We start from the raw sequence: 9,445 nt of genomic DNA on the forward strand, positions 1-9,445 counted from the left end.
ATAACTCAAGTATTCGCCTCTACAGTCCTACCGTAATGCCTTAATACTTTTGTTCTGTTGATTTTCTACTTTAGTCTTAAATTCCTTGAACTCGTCAAAGAATTCAGACTTATGTCTCATGTAAGTCAATACTTTCATGAAACGTTTTGAGTCTTTTGTTATTGATGTTAAACACTGGGTTTTCCATTTCTAGCATATAAAGACCATTTAACAAGTAAGATGATCCATAATATGTCTCATTTTTATAAATAGAACATCTATTGTCCTTTTATAACAAACGAGAAACCATTCATCTCTAAACACGAGATTGATATGATATTTCTAGAAATGGTAGGAACAAAATAGACATTTTCTAGTTCCAGAATAAACCCGCTAAGCAAGTACAATTCTATCCTACCGACTGTAGCGGCCGCAACTTGTGCTCCGTTACCAACTCGGAGTTGTACTTCCTTATTGCGTAACTTCCTCTTAGTGCGTGCATATTCGTGCAAATATGAGCACATGATCCAGTAGCCAGTACCCAATCATTAACAGAGGTCGCAACATTAATTTCAATAACATAAATACTTGAGACTGAGACTTTTGAGACATTCTCAAAATTCATATCTCCAAGATACTCCGGGCAGTTTCTCTTCCAGTGACATTTGCTATTGCTAAAATAGCAGTCAGAGTTAGCAGAAACATTTATCTTGGGAGAGTTCGTTCCTGGAACCAACTTCCCTTTGCCTTTGTACTTAATCGCCGTTTTTCCCTTTTGCTTTCTTGATCTTCCTCCCACCTTCTTGGATCATGAGGACATGAGAGCTATTCTCAATGTCTTTATCAGTGATCCTCAGCATCCCTTGGAGCTCCTGCAAGCTCTTATCCATCTCTTGCTTATGGGAGTTCACAATGAACTCCGAATAGCTGGGAGGAAATGAGTTCAGGATAACTTCCGTGGCCAACTCGTGGCTCCACGGACAGTTAAGCTTCTCCAGTTTCTCATCATCGCTTGTCATACGAAGCGTGTGAGTACTGACAGAGCTGCTCTCTACTATTTCAGCAGGGACCGGTGTATTTAGGATATATTCCTTTTTCTCACGCATGTCTACTTTTTCGAGTAAGGAGCGTAAAGAGAAAGACGTTTCTTTAGCCATATTTCTACAACGTTTAAAGTAAAGATTTTAGCTTTGTTCATGTAATGTTTTATTCAATGAATAAAACTCCCACTGCAAATTTGTTCTATTCCCGTTTGCAGTAGGACCAAGATCCATGTTTTCACCAATAACCAAGGCAGTGTATGCATATCATGGCTATCAGTTATCTTAGGTAAGCAAACATGCTAATCACAACTCTTTGTGATTCTTAGTTTCGTTAAAACATCACGTGTATTTAACGAAGACTTTGCCCCGAGCCTAAAACTCTTTTAGAAATCATCGGTAAGTAACCTCACTCTATTTTGTTTTGTTATGTCTCACATAACCCTCGACCACCAAAGGTAAAAGGCGATGCCTACTGAGTAGGTTTCAATCATACAACCAATGAACAATGATGTGAGGAGGATAGAGTGGGAAGGGCATACTACTTAATATTTAATGGGTTGGTGTTTATGCTTAACAGTGCCAGCAATATTTAAAAGGAGGTTTGCCAGAAAGAACGACTAATGTGATTTTATTCGTATCTAAAGAGACCTCTTTCATATGCTTCATTAAGCAGTCGTGGAAAGAAAGTCTAGAAAAAATACCGAATGTCATCCCCATTACTTTCTATCCTTAGCGGTACCATTTCGCCAGAAATAACGACTAATGTGATTATATTCGTATTTAAAGAGACCTCTTTCATATGCTTCATTAAGCAGTCGTGGAAAGGAAGTCTAGAAAGAATACCGAATATGATCCCCATTACTTTCTATTCTTAGCAGTACCTTTTCCATATGCTTTGACTTGGTTAAGCAGTCAGTTCTTGTAATTGACTTTTAGCTACCGTCTATCTTGTAGAGGTAGTTTTTATGGTTTCTTATAAAAATGATAGATCTAATCTATACGTTTTTATATGATAGCAGTAAATCTAATTTACCTATATATGTGACCGAGTCACGTATATTTCTTTCAGTTCGTAATGTTGACCTTGGTCAGCGTTACGGACACGTGAAAGTTGCTTGTCAGAAAAAATACCGATTGTGATCCACTTCCTATCTTCCTCAAAGACCTCTTTCATATGCTTCAGTAAGCAGTCGTGGAAAGGAAGTCAGACAGAAAGAATAGTGAATACGATCTCATTTACATTTTCCTAAAAGACCTCTTTCATATGCTTCAGCAAGCAGTCGTGGAAAGGAAGTCAGAAAGAAACAATGTCAAATGTGATCTCACATTCATATTTTTCTTCAAAGAAAATTTTCTTTCACGGTTCCCTGGAAAGACGGTAAATCTAGTTTTACCCATTTTTCATATTAAAGCAGTAAATCTAATTTACTATAAGCTGTAAATCTAATTTACTTATATACATGACCAAGTCGGGTATATAATCTATCAGTTACCAATTCTTTATTTTGCAGCTATGCTCAGTTCTTATTTATACCATTTAAAGCACATAAACAATTTATATGTTTTAAAATAATATATTCTTTTCGGTCCATAAAGCAATTTGGTAACGCGACAAAGTTCCTTTTGGGCCAGCCATTAGGACACGTGAAAGGGGCTCCCAGGAAAGATTGGGGTCACGAGGACCGTTTAGACTCAATCTTTCCTAGACAGAACCATCTCTTTCTTGTGTGGAAATGACAGCTCTTACTCAGGTACTTTATTGCTTCATCACATTCTTCGATGAACTTTATTTATCCGAAGGTTTTCGAAAAGGCGAAAGATTTACACTAAATTTTGCCATTTCAAAATACGTTAAAGCAATTTGGTAACGTGACAAAGTTCCTTTTCGGCCAGCCATTAGGACGTGTAAAAGGGGCTCCCAGGAAAGATCGGGGTCACAAGGACCGCTTAGACTCAATCTTTCCTAGACAGAACCATCTCTTTTACGGTGTGGAAATGACAGCTCTTACTAAGGTACTTTATTGCTTCATCACATTCTTCGATGAACTTTAACGCAATCAAAAGCTTTGAAAAACGAAAACATAAAGAAAGCATAAAATCCTATTTTATCTTTCTCGGTCGGAAAACCGATCCAAGAAATGTAAACATTTACATTTCATAAGAAAGCATAAAGAAAGCTTAAATCTAATTTAACTTTCTTAGTCGGTAAAACCGAACCAAGAAAATCTCATTTCTAATCGGTTTTGGACTTAGGCTGCAAATGTAAGAATTAAACTGATATGCGGTATATGCACCTAATTTGCATAAGTTATAACTTTTAGAAAATCAATCAGCGGGAGAGCCTTGTGCTCTGATACCACTGTTGGGTTTTCGGATACCACTTTTGGGGTTTCGCGGTAACCAAAACCCGTTTAGGCTTAAGGTGCGGAATGACCGCAGAACAAAAATTTCTACAGCCAACTTAAGCTCAGGATTAAACGGGGTATGTCAGGAAACTTTCCAAGGCGGTCCACCTTCAGTATTCCTTTGGCATCAAAACCCAATTTAATCCTTTTACAGATCTACTCCATGATTGATTTCTAAAACTTTAATCTACTTACAAATTAAATAGATTAATATAACATATTTATACCTTGTTTCCAAATCACAGTTGGAATGCAGACCGAGCGAGTAGAGCCTCACCAGGGAAGGAATCGACTCGAAACGGAGCATCAGACGTCTAATGCCTCTATCGGTTATCCACCAGGACTAACCGGAGAGCGGTTTATTTCTTCTGCCAGAAATACCGTAAACCGCGGAATTCTGCAAAAACACTATTCACGGGGAAAAGACGAAAACCCGTAAACACGAATTTTCGGTTGCTCAGTTTCATCAATATGCAAAACTGACATACCGCGAAATTCGGTAAAACACTATTCATCGATCCCGTAAATATTCTCCACAACAACCCGCAAGATTATACGTCAACTACGTATAACTTTCTTTTCTCAACCGAAACACTATTTGGGAGAGAAACCGGGAAAGAGAGAAAATACCGATTCGTTTCTGCACGAAAAGATACATGTGAATGTGCATATGTATATATGTGAATATATGTTTCTCTCTCTACCCCTCCACCCCTATTTATAGTGTTTAGATTCTGTCACACCCCAAATCCACCGGGTCTGACAGCCTGCCGCGTGTATAAATCAAACGTCACATATACACGCAAGACAGTGGATCTTTTTATATGCATTACCAATATCCTCACTCGCTGCATCCGTAAAAGAAACCTGAAAATAATCGGGAGGGTGGGGGTGAGAATAAATCCTCAGTGCGAATTTTGCCACAGTTGAATTATTGGACTTGCAATCAAACTCTATATTCAAAGATGAAACCCAAACAATAACAATGCAAACAGATACATATAATCATAAATAACAGAATGCCAATGCACGACAACAGTTAATTCAACCTGCAACACAGTTTACGGAATTTCCAAGATGAATTTCAAACACAACATATATATTTTGGCTTAACTCGATTCATAACTCAGTTCATTAGGGCTTGTAGCAATTACAGATGTTCTTTCGAGCTGAACCATTATCAAACCCACATCTGTAGGGTTACAGACACCTACAGATGGCCAACCGCTAGACCCTTTATCTGACACCCATCTGCAACCGCTTGGCTTAACAGTTTATTAAGGTCTGGTTCAAATCATGTAAAGAAAATCCACTTTAGAATCGTTTCCAATATTCGTCATATTCAATCGACCGTTCAAATGCATTAACACGTAGGAAAATGCTACCGAGCCATAGACGTTACACAAGTCAACCATGATTTCCAATCACACATCTCATAACATAATCACCCTCCCTCGTCCCAACCGGTACTGGGAATATCGAGGGCCGTTCACCTAAGGCCATTTAGGATCCTGGGAATCCAAGTCAGCATACAGCCCGACTTGGCAAATTCATTGGATCCAAGTGCTTAACTTCGTAAATCCATTCACATACATTCAAATCAAATCAAATCAATCGTGGTGACTTTCAATCAAATCAGATCATAATAGATCGACACAACCTACAACCATACCAGCATGCAAATCACTCAATTCAGATCAATTCGAGTTTAATTTGATTGGGCTATGCAAATGCTTTACACAATTCAGTGATGCAATCAATGATATTCAACATGACAAACGAATACACAGTTTAATTCCTGAAAATAAAGTATCAAACAAGTCCAAGAATCCCGCACCTTATTATGACGAGCGTACCGCTTAATTTAAAGATCAGGCGTCTCGAATTGCCTCGCGAAATCTGGCTCGACTGAGCCTACACCTATATTATACGATTACTTGGTTTAGTTCGGTTACATTCTCAAAACTTAAATTCCAAAAGCCGTCTTTCAATTCGTCAATTCTTTTATACCTTTCGGCTCATTTATAATCATTTTAATTCAAGTCCAATTCCAAATTTACATATATATATGGTCGGCCCTTTTGACGTATCAATTATTTTATTCCAATTCAATTTAATTAAAGGCCCATAATTTAGCAAGGGTTTAAGCCGCTAATTAACAATTCATTTCAATTCGATTCAAGCATATTCCAACCGCAAAGTCATGGCTATCCTTCATATAAATTCACATCTTTTTCATATTGGTCCTCAATTAATATAGTTTCACACAATGGTGTCTACTTTGAAATTCAACCCCTTTTTATTCCGCTTTATTACTTAGCATCTATCCAATTTCACATAAATACATATTTGGTCTTAATTTACACAATTTCACAAGTTTACTCCAAGTCCATTATTTTAATTCTCAAAGCCGAAATCCAATTCTATTTACACATACACCTCATGTCATATTCATTTCAATATTTTAGCCCCTTTAATTCATACAAATCACAATGGCTATACATTTTACAACTCCGACCATTAATAAAATCATTTTACAATATAACCCCTTATACTTAATTTATTCGAACAATTCGTTCGAGTCGGGAAAATCAACAACCCGTACTCGAAACTAACCAATTCACATCCTACGACATTAATCAATTCATCAATACACAATTTACGAATTTTAGAAATTAACCGAAGGAGAAAAATGTCGGAAGAAATTGATCGGGTCCGAGGGTTTTGTCTCGCCTTGCGGCCACCTCACTCGAGCACTATCAAGCATCATAATAGCACCAATCAAGCACCGAGACAGCACCAATCAAACCGAGACGACTCACACCGCAACCCTAAAAGCTAGGGTTTCATGGGAGAGAAGGAGAAGCGGGAAAGAGTGAGAGGGGTGGGCTCTGGTGGGTCTGGCGGGTCAGACCGAGAAGGACAGAGAGGAGAGAGTGGGGGCAGCGGCTGCTGGCCGTGGCAGCAGCGGAAGGGGAGGGGTGGGGCCCTGTTTTTGGCGGAAAAAGGGAGGAGAGGGGGCGGGTTTGGGGCTGTCACGGCAGAGAGGAAGAGAGGAGAGCAAGGGGGCGGGTTTGGTGGTTTCGCCGGCGACGGGAGAGGGGAGGGCGGAGGGGGCGGAGGGGGGCGGAGCCCTCTGTTTTCTCCTTGCGCAGAAGAGAGGGAAATGGGGACGGGTGGGGTGGGGGAGGGGGCTGTCACGTTAGAGGGAGAGGAGAGAAAGAGATATATTAATTTGGGTTGCTTTAAGATTCGTGCTGGATCAGATGGGAGGTTAATATAATTCCAAACTTTAAATTGCAGCATTTAAGATCCGTGCTAGATGAATCAAATGGTCTAAACAATTCAGAATTTAAACATTGTTTCTTTCAATTGGTTTTAATTCTGTTTCTTTCATAAATTCAAATCGAAAGTTCATAATTTTTTTGTAACTATATTTGTACATATAATTTGTGTATTTATCTCTCAATTTAAGATTCGAATAATTTGATTTCCTTTTATATAATTAAGCATATTAAATTGATTATCTAAAAGTTCTAAATGAACGAGCTTTATAAATTCTATATTTTATTTGTACGAATATTTTCGTATAATTATATTTTTATTTGGAATTCAATTACTTATTTATTCACACGAATCTAATTAAATAAATTTCTTCTTTCCTACAATTTAAAAGAATTGTAACGGATTTTCTAAGTTTCTAATTTACCGAATAATTATAATTTTATTCCTAGTGTTATATTTTATTTTATTTCTAAATCTCTAAATTTTATTATACATATTTTCATACATTATTAATATTACGAAATTTTAGTTTCGTTTTAGTCGGTCAGAAAATTTCTGAGCGATCGTTAATTTAATTAAACTTTTTATTTAAGCCAAATGATCGATTTAACAATTTAATCATATTTCTAAATTTTCGAAATGTAACAGATTCGGTTGCACAAGACCAAAATGCCCTCCAAGTTCGGCCTATTTACAAGATATGCCATTGACACCTCATCCTTTTATATGTGAAATGACCAAAATACCCCTTCCACACCCTTCCACATCCTTCTCCATGCTTCTACACATGCAAGGTGGCATAGGTGTGAAATGACCATTTTGCCCTTGTGGATAGGATTGATGACATGTCATCTGGATAGGATCAATGACGTGTCATGCGGATAAGCTCGAATCTGAAAAGACCCGAATGCCCTCGGCCCGAACACAAATAATATTCGTATAATTATTCTGAACAATTATATATATATTTTTCTTTCGGTTATTTGTTTCGGTATCGATGACATGTCATCTGGATAGAATCGATGACGTGTCATGCGGATAAGGTCGAATCTGAAAAGATCCGAATGCCCTCGGCCCGAACACAAATAATATTCGTATAATTATTCTGAATAATTATATATATTTTTCTTGCGGTTGTTGTTTCGATAATTTATACAATGTGTCCTGCACATTTATAAATTAACCGGTTAACTTTTATACAACGTGTCAAACACGTTTATAAATTAACCAATGTTTTTGCTTGTTATTTTTACATAACATTTATAATTTAATTATAACACGTATAATTAATTATAACCATCTTATCATTGATCATAACCAATTTATAATCAATCAAAATAAGATTCTCCGATTAACTCCTATATGGTGTGACCCAATAGGATCTGTGTTATGTTGGTAAACAGAGTTAAAACCATTTTAACCTCTATAATCATGAGCGGCATCTGGCAACACATCATGACCATCCAATTACACAGATGATGCTGTACTGTACAATATCACGATCCAGTAAACAATTTACCTGTGTCTGTTCCTCTGTCTCATAGCTATCAGATTAGTTTCAAGGTAGGTGTGTGTCATCCTTGTAAACTTAATCTTTTCTTGATCTTGAGCATATTATCAAATATGATTACTCTTGTAATCATACCGCGCGCTGATAATCTTACTCTATCAAGGGGCCCAGTGATGCTATAACTCGTATAGAGATACGAGGGACAAGTAGTACTTTTGGTAGACTATCACTTCCTCAGCTAAGCTATATATATCGAAAAGCTATCGTTATGACTGCTTTTTACGGACAGCGTTAGATAGCAATCACACATATATATTTCTTAGTGTGAACGATAAATACCTCATACTTTAGAACTTTGACACTGAATGAAAAACATAAATGACACGAACACAATTCTATTTAATGTTTTCATTCGGGGTCTGTCAAATACCATGTTCCTAGAACATTTATCTATGTGATTAAAATGACATCTCGTGTCAAATGGTTTGTAAAACTTAACCATCTTTTAATCCACATACTAACCTTATAGCGGTAATCAGTGTTCCTGCTAATTACCTTGGTTAGTGACCTTTTAAGATTAAGAGCATATATCATCTATATTATGGAGTTTCACAATTTCAGTCATGAACTCGAAATGATCCATAAATTCAATAATACTCAAGGCAACAAAATGATATTAATCATCCAATTCATGAACAAAGCTTTATGATAAATTATCGTATTATTGACTTCTAAATTATTACAAACTAACAATACAAGCTAAACAACAGTGGTTATGTATTTGAACAATCATAAGATCTTTACTTTATTTTATTATTAAATGTGGCTTGTAATTGTGTTTATTTTATTCATCATCAAGTACCTGATCAATGAGGATTAATGGAGCTGAGATTTTGTTGAACTTTGAAAACGGGCAAGTAGCATCATATTCCTGATTGAAAGAATAAAAGAAAACGAACTCAGTTACAATTTAAAATGCATAAAATTGCAGTACAATTTTCAATTGGTCTAGTACCAGCATGTATCGGCCAGTATATACTATCCAAACTTGATGTCTAGTTCTTCAATTCTCTATGGCTTGATTAACAATTAGTGTACAATTAGAATACCATGCTCTCTGTTGCACTGTGCAAACAAAGAGAAATTGAAAAGGCAGAGTAACTCCTGCATCACATAGCTTCTAAAGGGCTTCAACCTAATATTGTGACCTAAACCACTCTCAT

Source organism: Carex rostrata, chromosome 5 (assembly GCF_964058835.1).
Source record: "Carex rostrata chromosome 5, lpCarRost1.2, whole genome shotgun sequence".
Classification (NCBI taxonomy): Eukaryota; Viridiplantae; Streptophyta; class Magnoliopsida; order Poales; family Cyperaceae; genus Carex; species Carex rostrata.